This window comes from Rhinopithecus bieti, unplaced genomic scaffold (genome assembly GCF_001698545.2).
Source record: "Rhinopithecus bieti isolate Rb0 unplaced genomic scaffold, ASM169854v2 scaffold_38733, whole genome shotgun sequence".
Taxonomy (NCBI): Eukaryota; Metazoa; Chordata; class Mammalia; order Primates; family Cercopithecidae; genus Rhinopithecus; species Rhinopithecus bieti.
In genome coordinates, this window is record NW_016816152.1 from 1,121,838 (window position 1) to 1,132,277 (window position 10,440).

Sequence of the window (10,440 nt, forward strand, 5' to 3'; positions counted from 1 at the left end):
CAGACTCACCTGTCAGCTGCTATAGGCAGAAGGGGATGAAACTGTGGTTATTGTAGAATGAAAGAAGGGACCATTCTTCCATTTATATCCAGTAGAATATACTGGTTCTCCGTGTGTGGGTGTTAAAAAGGAGACTGTGATGCACAGAGACTAACTGTGGATTACAAATATGAATGCTTATAGATTCTTCTGGTTTCATTTCCACATAGAACTATTTTCTGGTATACTACTACATTGGCATTTTGATTAATGTTACATTTTTGGCTTGTTCTTCAGTTGTAGCAACACACAGATTTCTGTCTACATGGACTATTCACTGTCATGTGAACCTCCCACTCAATGCAACTGATAATTACACATTCTGGAAGCTGCATGTCACAACCAATTAACTTGACAGGCTCCACTGATTCAGGCAAAAATGGAGGCTGTACAAATCTGTTTTGTGGTATCTCAGTATAGAGAAACAATTAAGTGAATGAAATACAATAAAATAACACTGGCTTAAACCCAGGCACATGAGAAGTGATTAGATTTTGAGCTTTGGAGCCAAAGAGACTGAAGTTCAAATCCTAATTCTGCCGCTTACTAGTTGAATGGTCTTGCTAAGTTACTTAGCCTTACTTACATTTTTAACTGTGTATCTACCAAAAAGTACCCCTAAAATATGTATTTTTATTAAATATTAGGTTGCTACACCAACCTAAATTACTTTTGCATTAACCTAATAAAATAATAATAAAAAAAATAGGCCAGATGCAGTGGCTCACACCTGTAATCCCAGCACTACGGGAGGCCAAGGCATGCAGATCACTTCCCGTCAGGAGTTTGAGACCATTCTGGCCAACATGGTGAAACCCTGTCACTACTAAAAATACAGAAAAACAACAACAACAACAACAAAAAAACATCAGCCAGGCATGGTCGTGCACTCCTGTAGTCCCAGCTAGTCGGGAGGCTGAGACACGAGAATCACTTGAACCCAGGAAGCAGAAGTTGCAGTGAGCTGAAATTGTACCACTGCACTCCAGCCTGGGTGAGAGAGCGACACTCTGTCTCAAAAAATAAAACAAAATAAAGTAAGCATCATTATGTTCATCAGATCAGCTTCAGAAATAAAACTGACATGTAATACTCTTGAAGTCCCAGGACTTTATCCATTTTCACATCCATTTTCTCCCCAATGATAACTCCATGCCTCTTTTAATTATCCCTTTCCTTTCCTCTGTAGTTCTTCTTTTCAGTTTCACCCGCCTGTATCTATATCCCTAAATATATTTATATTGTGATTACCTGTTCTGAACTTTAGGATCATGTTACGTATCTGTCTTCTGTGCCTTACTCTATTTGTTTTTCATTGTGTCTACAATCAGTTAACACTAATGTATGTAGTTAGAGATCATTAGTTTTCAATACTATATAGTATTTCACTGATTGACTATACAACATAGCAGCCTCATTCTATGAACAATGACCATTTAAGATGCTTAGTACTGTAAGTAATGTTAAGAGAAGCATTTCTGCAAAATTTCTCTCAGCATAAAGTTGTCAATTTCTCTAAAGCAGGGGTCAGCAAAATATAGTCCAAGGCCCAAATGCAGCTTGCCATCAGTTTTTGTAAGTAAAGTTTTATTGGAAAACAGCCATCCATGTACATATTATCTGTGGCAGCTTTCATACTACAATAACACAAGATCCCTCTTGTCCTCCTAAATGGCTCCTCCTTTCCTCAGTCCTCAACACAAAAATTCTGCATTCTTCCACTAAAAAAGCTCCAGTATTCTCTTTTTTTAAAAAAATCATTAATTTATAATTATTTAAAGAAACAGCCTAAATTGTCAGCAACTGCTATAACATGGTTTTCTTTTCCTGAAGGCAAGAAATTTGAATTTCAACACAAGCAAAGGTAAACAGAGATCATTGTGTTCAGTCCTAGTGGTAACAGCTTCATTCTGTCTAGCAGGAATAAAAGTAAAGAATACTGTTTGGAATAAAAGAGTGACTCCCTGATGGCTTTTCACCTCCTCTTCCTGTCCTTCAAACTTGTTCTTCCTTGGAGGTGGTCCTGTCCTTTTTTTTTTTTTTCCTTGAGATGGAGTTTTGCTCTTGTTGCCCAGGCTGGAGTGCAATGGCGCGATCTCAGCTCACTGCAACCTCCGCCTTCCCAGGTTCAAGCAATTCTTCTGCCTCAGCCTCCCACACAGCTGGAATCACAGGCATGCGCCAACACACCTATCTAATTTTGTATTTTTAGTAGAGACGAGGTTTCACCATGTTGGCCAGGCTGGTCTAGAACTCCTGACCTCAGGTGATCCACCTGCCTTGGCCTCCCAAAGAGCTGGGATTACAGGCGTGAGCCACTACACCCGGCTAGAGGTGATCCTTTCTAGAAACAATCCCTTTGCCTCTCTGTGGGGCAATTTGGTCTAGAAAAAAACAAAGATGACTCTGTAAGAAATCCAATGCATGGGCTAGTCTGGCTGGCCTCTGTGGTTACTACCAGAAGAATGCCAAGAATCTCACATCATGTGAGCTTGGAAGGGAATCCATTGCCTCTCATCTTTACAACAGATTCCAATCCCACGCCTCAGAGTTCCACTGGGCAGTCGCAGAGGTGGCTTCATCGTCAAACCTGTTATTTACATCTGGTAGAAACATGCCGCTCCCCAATAAGGAGTAAATGTGGTTTGTGGAAAATCCTGGAACTTACTTCCATTGACACAGGACCTTGGGAAACTTTATGTCTCTGAATACCCAGACTTCTCAAGTAAGTTTCAAGCCAGGCTCCTGCTCTGAAATGTTGTAATTAAGCAAATTTTTGGCTACTCATTTCCATTTTCTTTCAATAAGAAGTTTAAAATAGGCAGCAACTAGGTGAAAGGCAATAGAGCTGGTATAGTTAAAGATGAATTCAAAATAGCCCCTGTTCTTAAGACAGGACCACCTATAACATTTGCAGGACTCAGTGCACAATGAAAATGGAGAGCGACTTATTTGAAAAATAGTATGAATTTCAAAATGGCAATAGCAAAGCATTGAGTCAAACGTAGGTCCATCTAAACATGGGCTACCATGCAGCTTCACAAGTCTCATGCTAATGAAGCCAATCCTCGTAACCTAGTAGATGAGACAAACACAAAAGCAGCTACCTCATAAGCAAGAAAGATTGTTTAATGTTCACAAAAGTAATGTGCTATCAGCATGTAATTCTAGGGGATCATCAGGGTAAGCACCCCACAGGAGGAGGTATTTAAACTGGACGTTAAATGTGTGAAGACACTTTGATAGGTATACCGTGAGACTAAGTGTATCTTTGTTTAGGAAGCAGGAGAAGAAAAATACGGTGGTGGGAAATGTTTGCTTTAATAGAGAACAGGCAGAAAGGCCCCAGGGGCTGGAATGTAAGGTAGTGTAGGTGACCTGGCACTGGTACTGAGGATCCGGAAAGGTCACTTGAGGTCAATTACTTGGGTGTCCCTGGGACCCTGAATTCCCTGACTTTTGACTTTATCTTGCATTGGATATACTGAGCCTTCTGAGATTTTTAAGTGGGAGAATGACATGCTCAGTCCTGAAATTCCAGTGAAACAAAATAACTCCAGTGCTAATGTGGTAAATGGATCAGAGAAGAAAAGCCAGAGACAGATAAAATTGTGAGAAAATAGTCACCAATGCCTAGGGAGAGAAAATGGGGGCCCTGTGTTACAGACAGAAAGGAGATTAATAAAAGATACCGCAGTGGGCCTTCCTCCTTTGAAAAAAAGAAAGGAGAATTGCCAGGAATTTACGTATTTCTGAAATAATGACGTGAGGTGGGTGGATAGGTTATAAAAATTCATGTAGCACCCTTAAAGAACTCAATGCCAGGATCAGGAAGCTTGTTCTTGGGCCCTGCCAAGCAACAAACAAGCACAGACCCAAGCTAACACATTCTAGGCTGGGGAGCTGTCACCAAAGTAAACTCAAAAATGTCATGGTGGAGGACCAAAGGACACACCTGGAGCTGCCCTCAGCACTGTGTCTTTGTTCCAGTCAAACTTCTGAGCTGTTGAGGCATAGACAGATCTGAAATATGTAGTTCTTATCAAAAGTTCAAGTTCAGTAGAGCTAGGCAAGCTCAAGAAAACTAGCCCAGAAATTATTTTTACATATTTTAATAAAACACTGGAAGCATTATCTTAAAAAAAAAAAAAAAAAAAAAAATTAGTAGATGAGGGCCCTGTGCGGAGGCTCACGCCTGTAATCCCAGCACTTTGGGAGGCCGAGGCAGCCGGATCACGAGGTCAGGAGGAGACCATCCTGGCCAACATGGTGAAACCCCGTCTCTACTAAAAATACAAAAAATTAACTAGGTTTGGTGGCTCGTGCCTGTAAACTCAGCTACTAGGGAGGCTGAGGCAGGCGAATTAGTTGAACCTGGGAGGCAGAGACTGCAGTGAGCCGAGATTGCGCCACTGGACTCCAGCCTGGCGACTAAGCGAGACTCTGTACATAAAAAAAAAAAATTGGTTGATGGGTAGGAACCAGAAAAATAATTTTAAAATTGCCTTTTAGGATCTATTTAAATATCTAAAGCATCATTTTGCTTAGGAGAAACTTCTAATGAATAACAACATTTTGATACCAAAAAATAGATGACAATCATTAAAACACTGCTTTCTTGCTCTAATTCAAAGTCAAGATATCTGCAGCTGAAACAATTGTATAGAAAGAACCTGGTTCAAGACATGGTTCTGTAATACACTGTTGATTTGACCTGAGACAAGTAATTATGCTTCTGAGACTCTACTTCCTCACCTTGAATATAAGCATCAGATTACTTCCTTTGCCAACTTCCCTAGAGTATTAAATCAGGCAAAGATAAGCAGATAGAGAAACAAGCTTTGAAGGCTCCAATGGACTCTAGAAATCCTGGGTATTATTAGCAGTATTACAGATATCAGTGGTCTACAACTTTTTATCTTACAGTTTTAATTTACTTCCTTATAGCCAACATGGTCCCAAGAAAATGTGGAATGAACCTACTTGTTGTTGTTGTTATGTATGTGTTGTTTTATTTTTCTTATTTTTGTTTTAGTAAAATAGGACAAATTTATAGGAAATATTAGCAGACATCATAACAAGAGATAGGAATACAATGAATAAATAGGAAGGCCTCCCAAGCTCTTCAGTGTCTAACAAAGAAAATATATTTCATTATGTTGTCTTCTGAGCATATGGGAAATGTTAAAATAAATGAACCCAACCAATACTTGTAAGTCTCATTTCTTTTGCTTCCCTGCCCCCCAACAGAAAACACTCATAAATCATTCATTTTATGTAAAAGCAAAGTTATTACCTCCTACTTGGCTGCTTCTGACTGTGCAAACTGGTCATGTTACGTCCAACTGTTCCTAGCATCAAGAATTCAGCTGGCTCTTGCTCTAATATGTCTTAAGTTCACGAAATTTATGTTTCTCCCTCACTCACCAGAAAGAAAAGCTCTTGAGGGCAGGGGCTGACTTCTCTATAACCTCAGCTCCTCGTTCAGTGCCTGACATACCGTAGGTGCTGACTCAATGGTGAAGGAATGAGTGAAGATTAAATAATTATCTTACCATATGCACAGCCAGATTTTCTTTTTCATAATTATCAATATTCATGAGTAGATTTTTCCTGTTATCAATTTTTTCCCCAAAGACAGCAAAGACTGAGTTGGATGCCTTAGTTAGGCATCCTGTAGTTTTTTGTTGTTGTTGTTTTTAACAACAAATTTCACCTAATATACAAATTCCATCTTACACAGCTTTAGTGAATATTAAATGGGTTTACACATGTAAAGAGCTTAGCATTTACATGATACGTCCTCAGTAAACTAAAGACTACTATTATTCATCCATAAGAGGAACTGTAGTGGCTCTGAAGTCAGATTACCTTGATTCCTATCTTAATTCTCCTGTTACTGCTATGTGATATGACTTTTATCTCTATAATGGAGAAAAGTATTGCTCATCTCATAATACTGCAGGAATTTCAAATGAGATATTCTGTATGAAAATATTGCAAGAAAATTAAGCACATGCACAGTGCTGGAAACATAGTATACAAATACTCAATAAATATTAGAAAAAAAATCCAAGAAACATGTGTTAATCACTTGCTCTATACAAGACACTAGGCTAGCTACCTTGGGGGAAGTGATGTAAGATAAGACCCAGTCCCAATCCTCATGGAGTTTAGATTCTCAGCAGAATCTCAATGTAAAGCTGTCAAGGGAATAGATGATAAAGAGGACAGACAGTCTTTCCCTCTTTGTTCTCCCAGAGCTCTGGGAAAACAACATAACTTTTCTCTCATATAACTGAAAGAAAAGGGATTTACACTACAGCCATGTAAAAGTTCCATCAAATGTCTCATAACACTTTTTAACTATTAGATGTTACTGATACATACATAATAAAAATAACCTGATTATACTGAAAATTTTATATTTGATTTCATTTAATCCTTGCAACAAAACTGCAAAATAAGTACCATTACCTGCATTTTACAGATGGAAGTTCACAGATGATAACCAATTGCCCAAAGTCATATATTAACTGTGGCCATACCTACCTACTCTAACAAACCCAAAAATGCACACTTGCACTAACACAATAGACATTCATTTCTAGACCTGGCTGCCAGAAGCTCTGTCAACTTGGATATTCTAGCAGAATAAAGAGGAGAAAGAAGATGCAAAAGAGTATCTAGGAGGGTTAAGGAACCAGGCCTGGAAGTGGTACACATCACTTGTGCAAAGTTTCTGTAATCTAGAATGCAGTCACCTGTCCACACTTAACTCCAGGGAGAAATGGGAAACGTGGAATCTGGCTAGGTAGACACTTCTCATGTATAACTCCTTGCTGTCGAACAGGGAGCATAAATATCTGTGTATCTTCAGCCTTCTCTAGATGAGAAAGTAAGTACCAAAATCATGAGTGAAACTCGGTTTTATCTGACTACAAAGCCCAAGCTTCTAAACAAACACTGCTAATCATAAGAGCTCCTGATGGTCCCAGTACTGCTCCTAAATGCTGTATATGCTTCAAATCATTTCATCCTCAAAACAACTCTATGAAGTGAAAGACTAAGAAAACACAACCCAGAAGGATTAAACAGTGCGTTCAGTTCCTTCATGAAAATTACATCAGAGTATGTGTTTGATCAGGGCTCACATCACCCCAGTCCCTGATCTTGTTTCCTTTTTTTCTTGTACTCTTTATGTTTAATCGACAGTTATTGTATGTATTTATGGGGTACAACGTGGTGTTTTGATCGATGTATACATTGCGGGATGATCAAATCAGCCTAATCAGCATATCTCTCCTCTCAAATATTTAACGTATCTTTGTGGTAAAAACATTCAAAATTCTCTCTTTTAGCTGTTTTAAAATACACACAGTTTTGACCATTTCCCAGTACTGTTTCAGCTCTGTGTGCAGCCTGAAAGCCAAGCTCTGAGAGTTGCCTGAAGAATGTCTTCTACCAGTTATCCCAGGAGCAGAACTGAGCTGTCTCCCACAGGATGCCACCAAAGGCCCCAAGACATCCTATGGACAGTTATTTTGGCCTGTATGATACCCTCATTTGATTTTCTCACTTTACAGAGAGTCCTTAATGTGGGTTATCCAGGAATCCCACAACAAAACACCCCACTGAGAGAAAAAGGTTTTGGCTTCGTACACAAAGATTTAATGTACTTGCAGCTTCTGGAACACAACATTTCTCTTCAAAAGTTTGCCATAGAATGGTGACATTTGTCAAGACTAAAAAGCTATAATTCTATTCATATATTACTTTGAAGCTGAAAACTAAAATTGCATTTACTGGACATAGATTTTAAATCCTCTATTTTCAAAGTAACCACAGACCAATCTTTTACAGTGAGGTCTTACAGCAGAGTAAATTTCATAGTGGTTGCTGCTTCTAACCACTAACTAATGACCTTCTAACGTCATTTCATGACGTTAAGCTTATGAGTCCAGGCTTTGGCGCCAGGTTTCATGTGTGTAAGTCCCAGCTATGTCACCTCTCGTAGATATATGACCAAGGCAAAAGCACTTAACACTAGGCCAGTATTTCCCAGTCTGCTGAATGGAGCCAATTCCAGTGCCTATTTCAGAGAGCTGTTGTGAAGATTAGACTGTGTCTAATGTAATCACTCAGCAAAATGCTTGGTCTGCAGTAAGCATTCACCAGATTGTGTGAACTAACTCAGTGCCCATCACAATTCCAAAAGACACAATCCTGAATGCCATAATCCCAAATGTTGAAATCCCAATCAAAATCCCTAAAGGCTAAAATCTCTAACATCTAAAATCCAAAAAGTCACAATCCTGAAGGATTAAAATCCCGAATGTTGAAGTCCTGAAAACCAAATTCTGGAGAAGGAATTTGTGTTTGGGGTTATTCTCCAGGTAGTTGCATCATGGTAGGCAGAACTATTACCTTGTTATTGTTTTTATTTGGAAATTAAGTTTAAGATGATGTGTTAGGGTGCCATGTTGACAAGGTGGGAACTTGTGGGCTTAATTTCAGGTGTCAATTTGACTGGATTAAGGAATGCCTAGAAACCCGGTAATGCATTATTTTGGGGGTCTGTGAGTGTTTTCAGAGAAGATGAAAGTGTCAGTCTGTGTAGATTTGGTGGGGAAAATCTTTCCTTAAGGCTTGCAGACACCATCCAATCAGCTGGAGGCCAAAGAACAAATACAGAAGGCAAATTGGTCTCTTTCTGAGAACTAGGACAGACCTTTTTTTCTGCTGCCTTGGACATCAGAACTCCAGGTTGTCCAGCCTCTGGACTCTAGGACTTAACACCAGTGGCCCCCCAGGTCCTGAGGCTATTGGCCTGAGACTGGGAGTTACACAATCAGCTTCCCCAGTTCTGAGGCCTTTGGACTTGGACTGAGCCATGCGAGCAACATCCCAGGGTCTCCAACTCGCAGATGGCCTGTCCTGGAACTTCTCAGGCACTGTACTTGCATGAGCCAATTCCCCTAATAAATCCTCTCTCATTGATCTATACACATATCCTGTTGATTCCGACTCTCTGGAGAACCCTGACTAATACTGATTTGGTATTCAGGAGGTTGAATATTATTCCTTCCTACTGTATCCCTTACAACATAATGGAAGAAATCAGTGAAACTATTTCCTTGCAAAAAGGCTATGAGTTAAGTGTATGCGGCTTCTTAATGGTGAAAAGTAGTTTAAAGAAAGTTTAAAAGCTGATTATTATTGGTGCTACAAAAGCAAAAAAAAAAATTTTTGCTTAATTCCAAGAGCCAAACAATAACCAGGCTTTCGAATGGAACAGTCATAGCCTTATAAAACTTGTAGACCATAACTACTTTCGAAATACAACAAGTGTTTCAAAGATCACAGAAAACACAGGGCAAAAAATAGAAGAAATTTCCTTTGCCAAAGCACCAATTCACTATGCTATGTATTTTATCTTCACATCATTTCCAATACTGGAGGTATAAATTGCGTAGTGATATGGTTTGGCTGCGTCCCTACCCAAATCTCAACTTGAATTGTGTCTCCCAGAATTCCCACATGTTATGGGAGGGACCCAGGAAGAGGTAATTGAATCATGGGGGCTGGTCTTACCACAAACAACTGAATTACACACTTTATAAACATTCTCATGACAGTAAATCTCACAAGCTCTGATGGGTTTATCAGGGGTTTCCACTTTTGCTTCTTCATTCTTCTCATGCTGCCACCATGTAAGAAGTACTTTTCGCCTCCCACCATGACTCTGAGGCCTCCCCAGCCATGTAGAACTGTAAGTCCAATTAAGCCTCTTTTTCTTCCCAGTCTCAGGTATGTCTTTATCAGCAGCGTGAAAATGTGTACGCTCTTAAAAAGTTCTAATTTGGGGCCGGGCGCAGTGGCTCAAGCCTATAATCCCAGCACTTTGGGAGGCCGAGACAGGCGGATCATGAGGTCAGGAGATCGAAACCATCCTGGCTAACACGGTGAAACCCCGTCTCTATTTTAAAAAAATACAAAAAACTAGCCGGGCGAGGTGGCGGGCGCCTGTAGTCACAGCTACTCAGGAGGCTGAGGCACGAGAATGGCGTGAACCTGGGAGGCAGAGCTTGCAGTGAGGTGAGATCCAGCCACTGCACTCCAGCCTGGGCGACAGAGCCAGACTCCGTCTCAAAAAAAAAAAAAAGTTCTAATTTGTTTTATGTAGTTTTTGTAAATTTGACTCCACAAAAGTACATTATCACAACATTGACTCTGTGTGTAACCATTGTATGTATATGTAAAAGCATTGAAACTTCCTTAATGAAGAGGTGTTCTGTTTGTATATCGGCATTTGTGAAAGATGATAAAATTCCTCAAGATCTTATCTCTTTGGGCAACAGCAATAGGTGGTGGTGACATCATGGTTTTTGATTCATTTTA